Source organism: Glossina fuscipes, unplaced genomic scaffold (genome assembly GCF_014805625.2).
Source record: "Glossina fuscipes isolate IAEA_lab_2018 unplaced genomic scaffold, Yale_Gfus_2 112, whole genome shotgun sequence".
In the NCBI taxonomy this organism is placed as follows: Eukaryota; Metazoa; Arthropoda; class Insecta; order Diptera; family Glossinidae; genus Glossina; species Glossina fuscipes.
The window spans coordinates 1,310,186-1,327,380 of NW_023998455.1; the positions used below are offsets into that span (position 1 = coordinate 1,310,186).

The window sequence follows — 17,195 nt, forward strand, 5'->3', positions numbered from 1 at the left end:
CCCCACCCCACCCCTCTTTAATTTAACACTTTACGTTGTACAAGATTGCAAAAAGATAAAAGAAAATAACGTAACTTCTTATATAAAATTGTATTCAAGAATTTTCTCATTTTGAAATCAAAGTCAAATGTTCAATGCTTTCATCGGACTCAAGACCTTCACATAAAAAACTTTAAAAATAAAAAAAACATAGTAAAGGTGTTGTTGCGTATAAGTACATTTAAAAGTTATTGTTTACTGTTAAAGCGCGTAGTTACTTCCATTACTTAACGTTATTAGATTCGTTTTTCTCCGACATATTATTGCTGTTTCTTCAATGATTGTCGATTAGCATTCTATCTAATAATTGTGATAAAAAAAAGTTGACAAAGTTTCCTAAAGTAAAACATTATACAGTGTCTAAAAAATGTAAATGATTTTCATAATTAGGAGCAATTAACACAACAATCTTGCAGTTAATTGTCTTGCATGTAAGGTCAAGGCCACGGTTGCTTACATTAACAGATACAATTTACTCATGTACCAGAAAACAAGCAATATTATAAGCCGAAAGATATGATCTGATATTATCGGTGTTCAGAGTGCAAAGAGTTAGACGCGGAGCAAACCTATTATTGATTTGTGAATGTTCATTACTTGCACTTTAGCATCGTATTTTGCGACTGTGTGTTATGTCGTGACGTTATTATATTCTGGTATTACTTCTGGATTCTTTCGCTACCACATCGTCCCCTGGCCTCGCTTGTTTGCATCATCATGTCGTCACTATGCTTCTCTACTACCGTGTCATTTTTTCTCATCTCGTCACCGTGTTTCCCTACTGCTATGCCATCTTCTTAATATTATCACTATTTTTCCCTGCTCACGTGTCATCTTTCTCATGTCGCCACTTTACTCCCCTACTCGTTCCATGAATCTGCTGCACTGGCTAAAGAGTTGAAATTAATTTTAATATTCACCGGCTGCCCGTTAGCCCGGATCCTTCGTCAACATGTATAAAGATGAATAAAAAAGTCTCATTACAACTGTCATGAAAATCGTACATTTGAGAATACAATTTAGCCACAAAAGGAATCAAATCAGAGAAGGCAGCCTACGTTACGATATTTTCTTAGACATTCCAGTAGTCATATTAAGAAGAATGTCTTTCAGATTGTTGTGCCAGATATCCAAATTCAATCCTTAGATAACGTATTATAAATGTTGTAAATATTTTACTTGTTTTTGTTTACTACCTCTAGTAAAGGAAAAAAATAATGCATTTTATTATAAGAATGAAAAAAAAAAAAAAAAAAAAGAAAAGAAAAATATACAACAACAATAACAACAACTATCAATAGTAAAAACAAACTTGAAAAGGAAAAAAATTAAATAGCCATGAACGTCACGAGAACGTCACATACGTACATATGTAAATGTAAATCTTACACTCTGGCCTTCTTGTCGTCTGACGCCGCCGCCGCTCTTCGTTAAGTGGCAAGGTGAAGGGCGGATAGTGCAGCACTATACTATACATGCTTGCATATGGCTTGTGTAAGTTTTATAAAATAAACTGTTGTTTACAGTCATACCCCGATGATGTGAATAATATTTAAATTAATAGTTTAAGCAAAAAAAAAAAAAAAAAAAAAAAAAAAAAAAAAAAGGCAAAAAATAGAAATAAATTATTAGAATAAAAAATATAAAGTAATAAGAAAAAAATTTATAAAAATTGTAAACAGCGAAATTACAAGTTTTACTAATGCATTTCACGAGTCAACATTATATGTATGCGCGCTTGTTTTTTAAATATTTATTAAATAAATAAAAAAAAACAAAAAAAAAAAGCAAATTATTAATACACAACGGAAACAACAAAAGCGAAGACCTGTTGAAAAATTAATCTCCTTTCAAGAAAAACAAAAAAAAAAAAAAACTAAAAAAATTCAAAATACAATGTCTTTAGGAATCGAACAATTTAAATCATATGGTCATCAACTCATATATAGAATAGTTTAATTTTATTTATTTGCTAAATTTTCTTTTGTCTTAATGAAAACTTTTCAAATTGTACGCGTAGTAAGTGTAGCATGCCGCAAGTCAGCTTAATATGCGGTATTGGTTGAAACGTAAGCGTTACAGGTGGTGTCCATAATAAGCACAATGTAAAGCGTATATATGTTAAATATATATACCCTACTACACTGGTTATGCAGAATATTTTATATTTGTTTTTATAAGGCTAACATTCTACGTAATCGTAACGTACTTGTCTGGAAAATCATATGTAGCCGTAATGTAGTATTTATATGCAAAAGGATGTATAAGCGTAATATGCATTATAAGTGTAATATGCCACTCATATTAAAGATATATTGTCTACACGCAAAATTTTATGCAAATGTAACTTGTTGTACGAACGTAACGTAATGCATATTTGTAAAACGGTATATACCCGTAACATGCATTATAAGCATAATATATAGGTTATGTTGAAAATGCTACGCAAGCGTAACAAGTTGCATTGGTGTAATATTTTATAAGCGCCATGCGTAGTATTCTGCATACATATAAAATGTTATGCAAGTGTAATACGCTGTGTAAGCGTAATAAAAAAACCATATTTAAGCGTAATATGCTGAATAAGCGTAGCAGACTGCATAAATGCAATATGCTTCGTCGTTCACGCTAATTAAGCACAACACGCTGCATAAGCGTAACACGTTACATTAATGTAATACATAGAATAAATGTAACATGCCACGTAAGCATAAGGTGCAATACAAGCACACTATGCTGTCGTGATATCCCGACTCACGGTGCCCGTTGATATTCGGGTTAATCGTGCGTAACCGACGTTCTCCAGAGAGTTAGACAATCACTGTAGACTAGGGACCTCAACTACTGCTGGAGTACCTGATTTATTTAAGGATTATGATCAATAAACCCGGGACGGTATTGAGGCGCTTTAGGAATGATGGAAACCACAGCCACCACGATAATCCCCGAAAGGCCGTACTCACCAGTCAGGGCTCGCTAGAAAAACTACAATGTGACCCCACTGCCCACGTTGAAGGCCTGCAACCTTAAAGAAGAGATATACGATTAGATAATACATCATGTTTTGTAAATAAAATGGGAATGGAGAATTTAGCCTATTGAGGAAACGAGATATTAACCCTTGAAGTTTGCATTATATAATTGCTTTTTATCTTTTTGTGAATCCATTCAATGATGAAAGTTAAAGTTGTCTGGTTGACGAAAAAAGTGATTCATGTCTAGGCAGAGAGATAAGATTATATATAAAATTAGTTCAAATTGTTGCAAGTCACTCTAAATGGATTGAACGATTCGTAGTCTGATCTCGATTGAACAAGTTTGATGAGCCGAAAGTTGCTGGATGGACGGACGGGAAGATTGAAATTAATTTCATTTAAAAGAGCTGTTGAGCCTAAAGCGTCATTTATCAGCTTGACTAAAAAGCTGATGCCTAAGATGAACTCACCAGTTTCGCCAGTGGAGGTAAAGGTATATTAGCAGTAATCTAAATAAAGCTTGCAGCTAGCAGGTCCCACAACAGAACCTTTATGTAAAAAGTAAGAATTCTTTTTAATTTGATTCAATAGCTTTGACGTTCGTTTAGCTAATCGAGCAAAAGTAACTTTGTATTTTTTGAGAATTGTTACAAAACAAACCAATAAACTTAATATGTTTACAGTCCTTAGTAGAAAGAAAAACATTGTGTTTTTTTTTGTTTTTGCTTTTCATTAGTAAAAAGTAAGAAAAGTAAAAACAAATAACGAGAATACTAAACGTAGCAGAAGGACATACTAAAACAAAAGGTAGAATAACGTTTAGAAGCGATTACCAAACGTATCAAAGCATTCATCCGCCTGTAGACCTACGCCATTGATATACTTACTTAAAAAGCTAGTCTGTATTTTGTTGACCACTTGTTGAATTGAAAAAGCGTCTATGAATTTGGTCACATCGGAGAGCAATTGAAAAAGCAAATCTGTATTTGTTGACAATTGAGAAAATATTGAGACAGCGTTGACAAGCGCCATTGGGAAATTGAAAATTGAAGCATTGTCTGCTTATAACAGCTAAAGGTGGTAATTTCTTTGATAAAAATCACAATAACGATCTCAAGTTGATAGTAGAAAGATTGGCATCAAATATTTTCGCCTTCTCGGTAGTCAATTATGAAAAGGCCGGCAATTCTTTTCACTTGTTTGTTATTATACGTCGAGTATATTCAAATATTGACTAATGATAAGTAAAATTTATATGTAATTCTCCTTGCATCCAATTATTGGGGGATGGGGCGATATATGTTTCAAGAATGATGTTTCAAATTGGGAGATGTAGAAAATTACAAAATATTAACAGTTTTTCATGTATATATTTAAGGTTCTGTACGTCGTTCCGTCGAATGAAATAAAATTCAACAAATTGACGTAAAAAATATTTGTTCCTATTTATGCTATTCTCAATCCGACAAAATTTAATTACTCTCAATCTGTATTAGTATTAGTTAGAGTATTAGTTTTAGTTTAGAGCTTTTTTGTGTCTGCTTTTGATGAAATCCAGTGAAATCGGTCTAAGTAGGAGAGCTGGCATATAAAAGGCACACAAAATATAGCTTATAAACTATGTCTTTGGCGTGTATTTGTATATCTTACGAAAACGAAAGTAAACCTACGCTCTTTTGTTGAATAAAAATGTACACAAAACTGGATTTTTTCAAATAAATTTCAGTATATTTTCAATTTACTTTTTACTGCTTTACCAATTCAAAGCATTTGTTGGTCAGAACTTTCGATATATATTTTTGTTATTCTCCATCTCTCTCCCTATATTTTATTATTTCCATATACATCTCTTTAAGTTTCAAAGCTTAATGCCGCCATGTATCGCGTTTATTTAATGAAAACATACGAGAATTTCAAATACATCCGAAAGTAAAGAGATTCGTATTTACTCTCTTTGTCTCTTTAAGAATTATTGCATTGTAGAGAAAAAGAGCAATATTTCGTTTGCATTAAGTTTACATATTTCTCGGAGAATAATAATTTTTATTCAATGTTACACAAGTGGCGTAAAATAATGTAAAGCATATCAAAAAATTTACCTACTCATACGTAAATAAACATGACTCCCAAAAAAAAAAAAGAGAAAAAAAACACACGCACACACTACTAGTTCAGCACTAGCACCCTGAACGAGGAAAAGAGAAAGATATCAAAGAAAAAAAAAGAAGCTTTCTTGACACTCATGCCCTATTTCTTGAACAGAGAGTGAGAGTAAACTAGATTTGTTAGTCGCATTAACATAGCGGTGGCAGAAGCAGCCGCAGTAGCCGCGGTAACAGTAAGAGTAAAAACAAAAAAAAAAAGACTCATTCATACGGAATAAAGAAAAGAAACGTCGAACAATCGCACAATCACAATAACAATAATAATAAATATAACAGACTAGAAATTTAATAATAAAAAGCAAAAGCAAATTTTGCGGTTTTCTACTATTGTATGTTGGGACGTATGAGCATTGTAAAAATTTTTATCAAACGGTCAAGAACGTTTTTGTTTTACGAGCGCTTTATTAAAAGAAAAGAAATCAAAAAATAAATAAATTCACCCTACACACATGACGGAAACATTTTTAAAGAAATCGAAAAGATGCTAAATATTTTAAATTAAATAAAACTAAACAAATCAAAAAAGAAATGTTTTTAAATGATGAGGTGACTAAAGGAAAAATAAAAAAATAACTATTTTTATAAAAAAACAAAAACTGAGATAAAAACAGAAATCAGTCTTGACTTTATAAATAGTTTACAATGAAAAATGAAAAAATCTTTGGAAAAACATAAGCTCGAGCAAATTATTTCATTAAATATTTAATCGACGTATTTTTTTTTTTTTAGTAAATGATTTTGAAATCTGAAAAGTATTAAAAAAATAGATAAATAAATAAATAAGAACAATTTAAAAAAATAATAAATAAATAAATAAAAAAATGTTTGTATAATATAAAAATAAATAAAAATTCAAAGAAAAGAAAAAAAATCAAGTTAATATAAAAAAATATTTAAATAATAATTTAATTAACTAACAAATAATAAAGTATTGTAATAACAATTAAATTAATATTTAACCTTCGGATGAAACAGAATTAATGAATTAAAGAGCACGACTTTAAACAATCGGTAATTTTGATTTACACTTTTATCTATTTTTTACTTACATATCTAATTAATTGTAATCGTTTTTCATTTACTATAATTAGTATAATTATCCAAAGTTAAATAAGTTCATAAGTTCGTAGAACTAAAAAAAATTTCCTTTAAAAAAATACGGGTTAAAGTAGTAGTACCTGGCATGGACTACATTTGAAGTCGAATAGATGCAAATAAGGAAAGTTCTTACAAAACTGAAATAAGAACTACCAATAAGCTTACAAAAAAAGCATTGCTCCAAGACTTAGTAAGAAACTTCTCTGTTCTCTGAAGGTATAGAAGCTTTTCGTAGTTATAGTAAATCTAACATTTGCATTTCGTTGAGGTTATGTCGCGCGTTGTTTGTTCAAGTAAGAAAAAATTCCAATCAGAGCAAGCGAAAAAGGTTTATTTTCCTTGCTAGAGTTTCGTGGACCAATTTTCTTTTAAAGTCTTGTCTTCGAACCGCCAAGTCTATTTATTTTCTTATTATGCCAATAAAACTCGTCTCTAACTCAAATAAAGGGAATGAAATGGAGATAAGAATGATATTGAGTTTGTCCAAATGTATATAAAACCCGGAAGAGCTTGATATAGACGGACCTTTTATTATACCGACAGATTCAGAATCACTTTCTGCTCTGATCTGAAGCGTGCCTATCCAGTTGCAATTTTTGAGATATTTGGCCCTAAGCCGAACGCTATTGCAGAGAGTTCTGGTCAGACTACTTTTTCGACAACTTCCCGCTTAGCACCTACATTGCAAGGTCGTTATATGAATAACTGTATGCGCGATGACCGTGCTCCACTATAATGTTTTTACTTTTTATTGATTTAAAAATGTATATAAAAATGGAAAAAAAAAATCAAAGCAAATCGAAATTTGTCTTAAAGTGACCCTTGCTGGATATCTGTCGCATATAAGAAATTTTCTTCTTCTTTTTCAAGTCACTAATGCCTGTCAAATAAAATTATCGATAGTCTTAAGACATTTACTTTATGCTTTGTTGTCAAATTTTTTGATCGATACTTATAGTAGATTGTTCGTTATTAATAAAAAAAATACTTTTTAAATTTTCGATAATTTTTTCAACGCGTTTAGTGGTATAAACGTACGAAAGGACGGCTGAAAGAATGGACTGATAGACGAAAAGCTGAGTGAACGAATCCATTGGTAGACGGACGCATAGACGGACGATTGACGAATAGACTAATTGGATTGGGCACCGTACCAGCAACCGCACTTTACACTCACAATAGCACGCAGTAGCTTTGAGTAGCCAGTAATCGATATAAAAAATTCCACAATTACTCTGCGAAAACTTTTTAAAAGTCTTTTAGAAACGGTTTATTTTTTTAGATGCCCTGAGCGAAATTTTAGACGTGAATTCTGACTGTCGTGTCTCAATCGGTTCTGGCGAATGTAAATCCCTTAAGATCTTAACAAATTTTGAACTCAATCTTAGTTGGTTTATAAGAGATATAAAACAGCTTTGTGGGGACGCCGGCGTAGGGTTATTTCAACGGACATAATGCATTTGGCGAAATAACGGCAGAATAAATATAAAAGAAAGTGAAAATCTGACGGGTTATGATCGCGTTGAAACCTTATCTTTGATAGACTGTTTTCACTTACACGCAGAAATGGACAGTGAGCTCCTTCTGCCGGATATGACCCTTCGGAGAGTACCTAGGTGACTGTAATAAACACAAGAAGCCAGGAGCTATAAATGATGAAGCGCGCAAGATAAGCATCGAGCATTATCTAGAGAGCGCTTAGCCGTCATAAACTTCGGGCGAACCTATTATGGGTATTGTCGTATTCAATGAAGGGCGCCGGTTCATGCTCAAATAATTCCCATACGTCGCCGGACTAGGTTAAGGCTGGTATTTTACAATGCTATTACTTATTGGCCCCGCGAAGGACTAATCTGTACCATTGCTGTTTCAAGCATTTACATGGGTTGAATAAGTCATCCGATTAGTTTTGGTATAAAATAATCCAGTTTAAGGCGGTAAGTTTACAATTTCAATCTAGTTTTTTTTTGAAGACCTAAAGGATTTTGAAAAAATTAAGAGGACAGACGGTCTGACGGAAGAGCATACTGACGACTTCCTGTATATAAAACTAGATTTAAATTTTCAATGACTTATAGGATATCGAAATAAAAAAAACGGCTAGATGCACAGTTGGATGGCCATAGTGGTAATGAAATCCGGTTTTTTCCGATATTAGATTTTCTCGAATTGCACATAAGGCACAGGAAAGTGTTTAAAAAGTAATACTTATAGCGTCTTTCATTTAACGTATTACAAATGCTTGAAAAGAATTAATTTATTTTCAATTTTTAGTGGACAAAAACACAAAGACACAAACAAGTTATAAATGAAGTAAAAAAAAAAAAATACATAGGCGATTCTCTACAACTAAAATCTTGTTAAGCAGTGTCTTTGCATAAGTAATTTCGGAATTGTTATGAATTGAATTCAATAACAGAATACAACAGGCAAAACAGCAACAACAGCAACAATAACAACAATACCAAGAGCAGCAGCAGCAGCAGCAATAGCAGCCAAGACATTGATATTCAAAATAAAATTCCACAAGTTACAGTAAATTAAATGAATGCATATATATGCCTGCATATGTATCCAAGAATATGTATGCGAACGAGCCTTTAGGTATCAAACTTAATTTGTTTTTTTTTTTTTTTTTGAACAATTCTTTAGAAAAAAAGGTAAACCACATAAGATTCATTTGTAAAGTAAAGGCGGTCTTCAAAAAAAAAAAAAAAAAAAAAAAACGCGGGTTTTTTTCGTGTTTCTTCCCTCATTTTCTCTTCTTTCCTACTTTCCTTTCTTCTGTGGCAATCAACATTTTGAAAGTTCCGTCGTACAATAGAAATGAATATGAGAAAAATGAAAGCGTTGTTGTTTACACTCAATAACGGAGCGAAAAAGAACGTAAAGATATCATACCGTTCATCAGACACTGTTTGCAGCATCTTGAAGACACTTTAATTAAGCGAAGCTTTCAAGTTAATTTGGTTATGTCAGTCTGTACACGCATTAATTCCACTGGACTTCTTAAACTGAGAGAACATGAGAGAACGGAAGCTTGGTTCGTATGAAAGCAGCGAATGTTACCAGTTTGAAAAATCGAATCTTTAACTGGAGCTCGGCCTATGTACTTTCGTAATGGATTGTAACAGTGCCCCATTACATCCCAAGGGATTTTAGTTCGAGAAATTGCAAGCCAAAGAAATGAAACTTACCGAACTTGCCCATTGGACTTGAGTAGGCCAAACGTTACGTCAAATCCGAGAAAAGATCGCATTATCAAAGTCCAGAATCAAAACTTGGCTCTCCTAAGGCATTTTGAAAAGTTCCAAATAAAGAAAACAACTAAAATCAAGAGTTTAGCAAATAAGAAATGCGATTCGATTATCAAGCCAGCATACCGCGGCTACAGAACCATGCTTTAATTACGATCCTCTTGTGTCCGAACTATAGTAAGTGCTTCACCGCTACAAGCATAATACATATCAATGGGGCATATAATCCCCAGCCTACAGTTAAAACCTATTGCTCACTCCCTATTTCATTCTAGCGATCGCTATGTATAGGGAATGTATTCTGAGGCACATGTCATACGTACAATAATGCTGAAGCAGTCCGTTTAGCCATAGAGTCAGCGGATCGGAATTTGACAGAAATGTTCTCGTGATCGAGTGGATCACAAAGCCCTTTAATTGGAATTTTACGCTTCTTTTCGTGTTCTGGAGATGCTGATACTGTTAGTGGATTTCGCAAGATCGTAACATAGGATAACAACGTTGCTCTACTAGTAGTAATTAGGCTTTAAAAAAATTACTTCAAAACCATGAGACGGTCTATTAATATCCTTTGTTAGAAATATAATGAAGGGTTTCTGATGTCTTTGAGAATATGTAGCAATGTCATTGAATCAAGCGCTGCTTATGGGGAAGCATTTTAATATTCTCAATCACTCACCTGGATTGGAATGTCTCCCAAGCATGCAAAGTTGGTCATGATTACAGAAAAGTGAAGAAAGGAAGAAAGTGATAGAGGGTGGCCACAACCTGGTGAATGTGTGTCCAGCCGGTAAGTGTTATGCCTCTATGCCGGTTGAACACTTACTTCCGCTATGCCCATCCAGGTCATCAAACCGCACTGAGACTGAAAAACTGATACTTGATAGTTGAGACTCTTATCTATTCAGCTGCATCACAGACAACTGAAGCGTTTTATATTCGCCTTTGTCAGAAGTTTGCTCTATCACATAGAGAGAGAGAGAGAGACTATGCTCGGTTGAATACCAATTTTACGTAGGCAAGTTGAATTTGGAGACAGCAATGCAGCCAATTACTTCAACTGATGGGACCTGAACCGCCTTGTACTTGGTCCTTGAAATTAAACTTGACTCTTTTCTTCATGAAGTTGAAATATTAAAAGGCAGTGTTGCAATATCTACGGACATAACCTCAAAAAAAGTAAATGCTACAAATTTTACTATATAGGTGCTGTTGACACAACGAAGCTCTGCTTTATTTTCAGGTCTGCGAATAAAAGTAGTTCACGTGCAAAGCAATGTAATGCGAACACAATAAAGCCGTGGCTTGCCGTTTACACTGATCTCCACATGTTTAACAAGAGATGAATAGCTAATGATCGATCTGATGATCGTTAGTAGATATATTCCACAGATGATTGGATTTGCGGGAATCAAAAAATAAAGTTTCCCTAATACACCTAACTCATATAGGGAATTACTAAACATTTTTTCTCTTGTTTGTTTTGGTACCCTATACCACTTCGGTAGTATATTTTGGATGATGTCCAAAATATCACATGACGTAATCTAAATTTAGCAAACTTCATTTGTTTACCCAAAAATTTTACTATTTTCTAATTTCCGTCATAAAAAAACTGGAAATTGGACTTTCTTCTCGTATAAAAACTTACTTTCTCACATAACTTATCCATATATATATATATATATAACGGGATTTTATTAATAAACCCTATGTCATCCAAATTCTCAAAACCATTAGTTTTTTTGGCATTCCATTTTCATTAAAAACAAAATAGTAAAAATTAAATCTTTTTCCGAAGGCCTTACTATTTAAGGGAAATACTGTATAGAGTGGAGTCCAATAAAATAGACCCATATGGTTCAAATTTTATCCACTTAATTTTAATGTCAAATTGTCATCATACACGAGGGTTCATCATAAAATATTAACAATTGGCCTTTCTTGGCATAAGAATAATTACTTTTTCCGAACGTCCCAAAAAATTGGCCTACGTGATCTAAATTCGGTGAGATTCATTTCTTTGCTAATTGAATATTATGAACCAATTTTCACGATGAAATGTTGAAAATTAGACCTTTTTTCAGTTTTCGTTTGAATGATTATATGAGAACGGGTTCAAAACGTGGGACCATTCGAACTAAATTTTTCAATTTTGTTCTTCCAATTTGGAATAACGATGTACTATTATTCAATGAATTTTCTCGAAAAATGTTGAAAATTCCAAATTTTTATATGGAGAGTTTTCGAAAAAATGGACTGATCCGAACAATTTTGAAAAGCGTTCGTCCTTGGCCCAAGGCTTAAATTTCCAAAATATCTCACCGGTAGATTGAACCCAAAATATGTGGACAGACAGACAAACTTCTGAATCGAATCCGAGGTGAATTTGTCTTAAGCTCTCTTCTTCTACAAGGCTTTGATGAAAATTTCTCTAGATTCACTTCAACATTAATTTTTTTCTTTTATTTTTTTTTTTTTGTGCTAATCTGTAATTTTTTTCATTAAAGCATGCTTTCGTCGCCATGTTTTGATATCGTGCAAATAACGCTCGTATCGCTAACATTCACTCGACTTTCTTAATCATTGCTAAACACGTTGTTTCAATTTGTCAATTAGCACGAAAATAGCTGTGAAATAAGAAATAAAAAAGCAAAAAAAAAAAAGAAGAAGAAGAAGAAACAGAAGCAGAAGAGCAAGAATAAAGAACTTGATGTATATATAATTTTTTATACCTATATGCAAATCATTTAATTTTTTTCTACAAAACGTTGAGCAAAAAAAAAAAAAAACAACAAAAAAAAATTCAAATTAAATCGAAAATAAAAATAAAACCATTAACGAAAGTACAAAAAAAAAAACAAACCAAGAAGAATAAGCAACACAGCCGGCCTATGTGCCAGAAGTTCAAAATAAATATAAAACAAAAACAAAAAAACAAAAGTTTTTCTACATACGAAAGGAACGAAAAGTTTCTTTTTCAACAGAAATAAATTAAAATAAAATAAATTTTAAATAATTCTAAAGCACTTTATAGAAGAAACAAACCAAAAAAAAAAAAAAAAACAACAACTATAACAAAAACAATCAATTCTTCAACACTTTTGGCCTTTAATTCACAAACGAATCTTGATCGAGAAAGAGGTTAGTTTTACGTTATTATTATTGTTGTTATTTAGTTATTAAAGTTCAACGACTTGTTCATTTAACTGCTGTTAAGTTTTAAGGGGTCATTGCCCCTTTTTTTTGCCTAAAAACTTTAACTCATAAATGATTCTTTTGCGAGTTTTAATGAAAAAAACAAAAAAGTGCTGACGTGTTTTTACATACATTTCGAAGCACCTCTACATTCTTCAAACATTTCTGTCAATAGTTTCTCCTATCACTTAATGCAGTGGTTCCCAACGCATCTTTTTGTACTCACTGTAATAAGATAAGGTTTTTTGCCTATGCCTGTCTGTAGGGGCGTCTTTCTATATATATCTTTTTATTTGCGATCAAGTAATGAGAATGCCCAAGATTAAAAGTCTGTATTTTAAAATATTAAAACTGATTATTCTTTCTGTCCATCCGTCCATTCATATATTCACGATTTCTCTTTCCTAATCTTACAGTGTCATTGTGTTTTTTATTATTTAACAAAATATTTTTATTTGCTACTCTTATAAATAACAAAATAATCCCTTTTGTTCCGTCCGTCAGTCCATCCGCCTGCTGCAGTCACTTGTCCAGCAAATTCAAATAAAGTTTGTTAACATGTCATAAAATATATTTATCTGCCGAATTGAAAATAATGCTTTTGTCCACATGTCCGTCCGCTTGCTGTGCTCCTTTGTCTTACAAATTACAATAAAGTGTTAAAGTTTTCATATAATAAAATATTTGCATTCGGTACTTATACAAATTGGAAATAAGTTATTGACTATCCGTCTGTCCATCTGTCCATTCTCTTACTGTATGCACTTGTCCTTTAACTTTCAATGAAAGTGTTTAAGTTTGTTTTCATATAACAAAATATTTCTATTGAAATCCTTACATAAATCGGAAATAATTCTTTTGTTCATTAGTCCGTCTATACGGCCAGTCTCCTGCTGTAGTCACTAGTGTTAAAGTTCATTCAAATTTCAACAAAATATTTTTATTCGTTAATTATGTAAACTAGAAAAAAATTCTTTTGTCCATTTGTCCGTTCAGTTTTGTTATCCTTAAAAATACTAGGAAAAAAGTACCATATCGTTATTCTATCATTTTTTCATAAATAAAAAAATTAACAGTAAAAATTGTGCTTATCTTCATTGGATATATTCGCAGGCCTTAATTGAAAACAAAATTTGCATCGTGCCATACGTTAACAACAGTTTCAGCTTAACTTCTTCTCTTTTTTCTATACATTGAATTTTTTTTCCAAATTTTACAACTATTTGGTCGTGAAGCAAACCTGAGAAATCTATGCATGTTTAGTTTTGAAATTTATTCACTCATCGTTTTCATTAAAAAGCAACACTCAATGTAAAGATTGAAAGAAAGACAAAAAGATAACTAATCGGCCACAGTAGGTTACTTATGGCAAATTATGTTAAGATTTCCTACTCTATATCTATAATATATGCGTACATATTTACGCATAACTTAACACATATTTACAAATATATATACATATAAATATTTATAAGATTTCCATTGGTATTCATTCATTCACCATCGTAATACGGTCACGAAAAAACATTTTACGTCAATCAATAAAAATTTTAGTTTGATTTAATATAAAATGATTTTATGTATAGTTAGATGTATAGGTGTTTACAAGTGCCTACATATACATATACATATGTTTAAATAATCCATTGATTATTTTTGCGCTTTAATTGACGTCCAACAGTTGTTTTAGTTTTTTTTCATTAAAATTTTTAGATCTTCATCATGTTATTTCAATAGGCAATTAGCTGAAGGGTCATGCGACTAGACGGGATTCCATTAGCGCGACATACCTAAATGAATTAATGAATGTTCAGATCTGTGTTCTGTGTTTTTTAAACAAAGTTTTAAGGTTGTAGTTCTGAATTTAAAGTAAACGAGACAGTAGGATATCTATTGACCAAAGCAACGCCGCCCACCCTAGCTCACCTTACAACAGTGTCAAGCTAAATTTGAGACGTAGTCACAGCTTTAAAGTGGTTCTTGTGGCTTTAACCCTTGGACAGCCGCCCATAGCCAAAAAGAATGTAAAGGTCTAATTAGATGGTAATCGTAAATTCAATCCTTGGACAGACGGACATTTGATAGCCAAATCGGATTTAGCTGATAACAGTTGAAAAGTCGAATTTTCGTGTTTTAAAGAAAGCTTTAAAGCTAGTAATTGCAAATTAAGCGCTTGGACTGACGGACATTCAATGGCTAAACCAACTCCCTTAGGCGGATTTTAGTCGGCAACAAGGAGAAGAAAAAAAATTTTAGACAAAATTGGTTTTATTTTTTTTTTTAAATAACCTTTTCAGATCGCAATACTGACTTCAAGAGCCAGACAGACGGACAATCGTATAATATGTAAAAATGTTAAAATAGCCCACTACCTTAACTGAAGACAAATCAGTTGTACATGAATCTAAAAGCTCACATTCGATCAATAATTTTCACCAAACTGTGTCTTAAGCTACGGAGGTGAGAGAACTACAGACCATCTCTACAGTAATCAACTTTACGCCCACATATATCAAGAAGCCTAGGTTTACCAGGCTAACCATAAGAGAACAGAAGATGAGATGATCTTAATTCAATCTGAATCAAAATCTTATGCTCATTGAGCATATATACATATATATTTTATTATATAACGAAAGAAATCATATCACCGTGCACTTTAGTGATGATTGCCGCACATACTTAAGATCTAAATATTAAGCTTTTATAGACTCAGCAACAGTTTAAAATCGAATCCGATTTTTATTATTATTTTATTTCATCACGAACTACAATTCTGCATTTTAAGCGGTATTAAAGTACACTCTTAAGGCTAAAGTATTAGATTATGTTTTTATATAAAAGGATCTCATCAACCTACAGCAAAGTTAACAGTTTCATATTTCTAAAGGATTTTAGAATATTTCCATCCGCCTGATGAGTGGCCGAATAGGCAAGAGTCTCGACTAGCAACTCAATGGTCGTGGGTTCAAATCTCAATTGCGGTAGAGTTTTTAATAAAGCCGAAAGCCTTAGATGCTAGTGCTTTTAAGAATTTAGTCTTAGAATTTATTTTCTGGCTAAATTTATAATAATAATAATAATAATAATAATAATAATAGGATATTTCTACGCTCAAAGTTAAGGCTGAGTGTGTTAACCTATGGACCTTACAGCAAAAAATATCAATCAGAAAGCAAATATAGAAGAGAGAAAAATAGTCTTCAGATGTTTAAGTCACTTGTGGGGTATAGACTACGGGACTGAGATTCGAGCCCGCGACCATTAACTTAACCGGCGCAAGTCTTAATCTCTATGAGCTATATGGCTAGCCCCTTGATCAACCGAACCAGAAATCAAACCTGATTACCCTTGTTTGACAACCGGACTTTCTAAACACTTGTAGTCATATATATATATATATATATATAGAATATTTCCTATTTAGGGATGCTTTCATAGCTTTTAAGTCTAAAGTTAAACGGAAGTAATTTGAGACAATTTTTTAAATTATTTCTACATTAGTTAACGGCAGTCTGTAGAACTTTAAGACAAAAATCGACAACATATCCTTTCTTCTTAAGCTTTGTAGGGTGACTTTGTCGACACATTCAATTTAATGGTTACGACTGGGGTAATGCTATGACGGTCGTTAAATATGGCGCTTATTTTTACTTTTTGCTTTTGCTCTCTACCTCTCACTCGCACCTTGTATACGTTTAATATTAGTTTATAGTTGCTTTGAGAGAAGATAAGCAGAACTTATTTTTTGTCCTTATCACTATCTCTCTCTCTATCTCTCGCCTTCTCTTTCAATATATTTTGTTAGATTTTAAATGAAAGAAAATAGAATAGAGCGAGAGTTGTTTGTCTAAAAAGAGCTTTCTTTCTTTATTTCTTCTCTATTTTTGGTGGTGTGGTGCGACAAATAGGCAAATTTTTTTATTAATTAAAAAATAATTTTGTAATTTCACAATAATTTAAACGAAAGAAAGAAAGGAAAAAGTTTTCCTTTTCTTTCGAAATTTTTCTCTATCTATATCAGCGGTAGTGGTGTGTTTATTATTTTATATATTATAGATTATAAATATGTATATATATATAATGAATATTATTATACTTTGTTATTATTATTATTATTCCTGTTGTGGTTGTTCTTGTTGTTATATTGCTGTAGATAAAGTAGAAGTAGAGAAGAAAACAAAATTCTTTGTTTTCGACAATGCCGTCAGCTAACTTATAATAGAATCCAATATTTATACACACATGCACAGGTATCGGAAATGAAAACAGCCGTTTTTATATAGGCATACAAACACACACACACACACACACCCATACACAGAAATGCATAAACACACGCGCTTTATCTTTAGTAAACTTGACAGTCAATGGGTTATGCTATTCATGTGTGAGGTTATTATACATAGGCGAATGTGTGTGTGTGTGTGTGTGTGTGTGTGTGTGTGTGTGTGTGTGTGTGT

General features: G+C 32.3%; 1 protein-coding gene across 3 annotated transcripts in view; it reads left to right on the forward strand.

The window, feature by feature from the left end:
- The window catches only part of LOC119639364 (protein CREBRF homolog), a 73,428-nt gene that overhangs the window by 30,990 nt on the left and 25,243 nt on the right, over window positions 1-17,195 (forward strand). Inside the window, exon 1 of one of the 3 annotated variants that reach the window (XM_038036688.1) lies at window positions 6,063-6,190. The exons of 1 other annotated variant lie outside the window; for it this stretch is intronic. The gene's annotated coding sequence lies outside the window, so the exon portion shown is untranslated. Of the gene's footprint in view, window positions 1-6,062; window positions 6,191-12,560; window positions 12,679-17,195 lie in introns of those variants that run through there. One more of the 3 variants, XM_038036686.1, reaches the window with a different exon arrangement.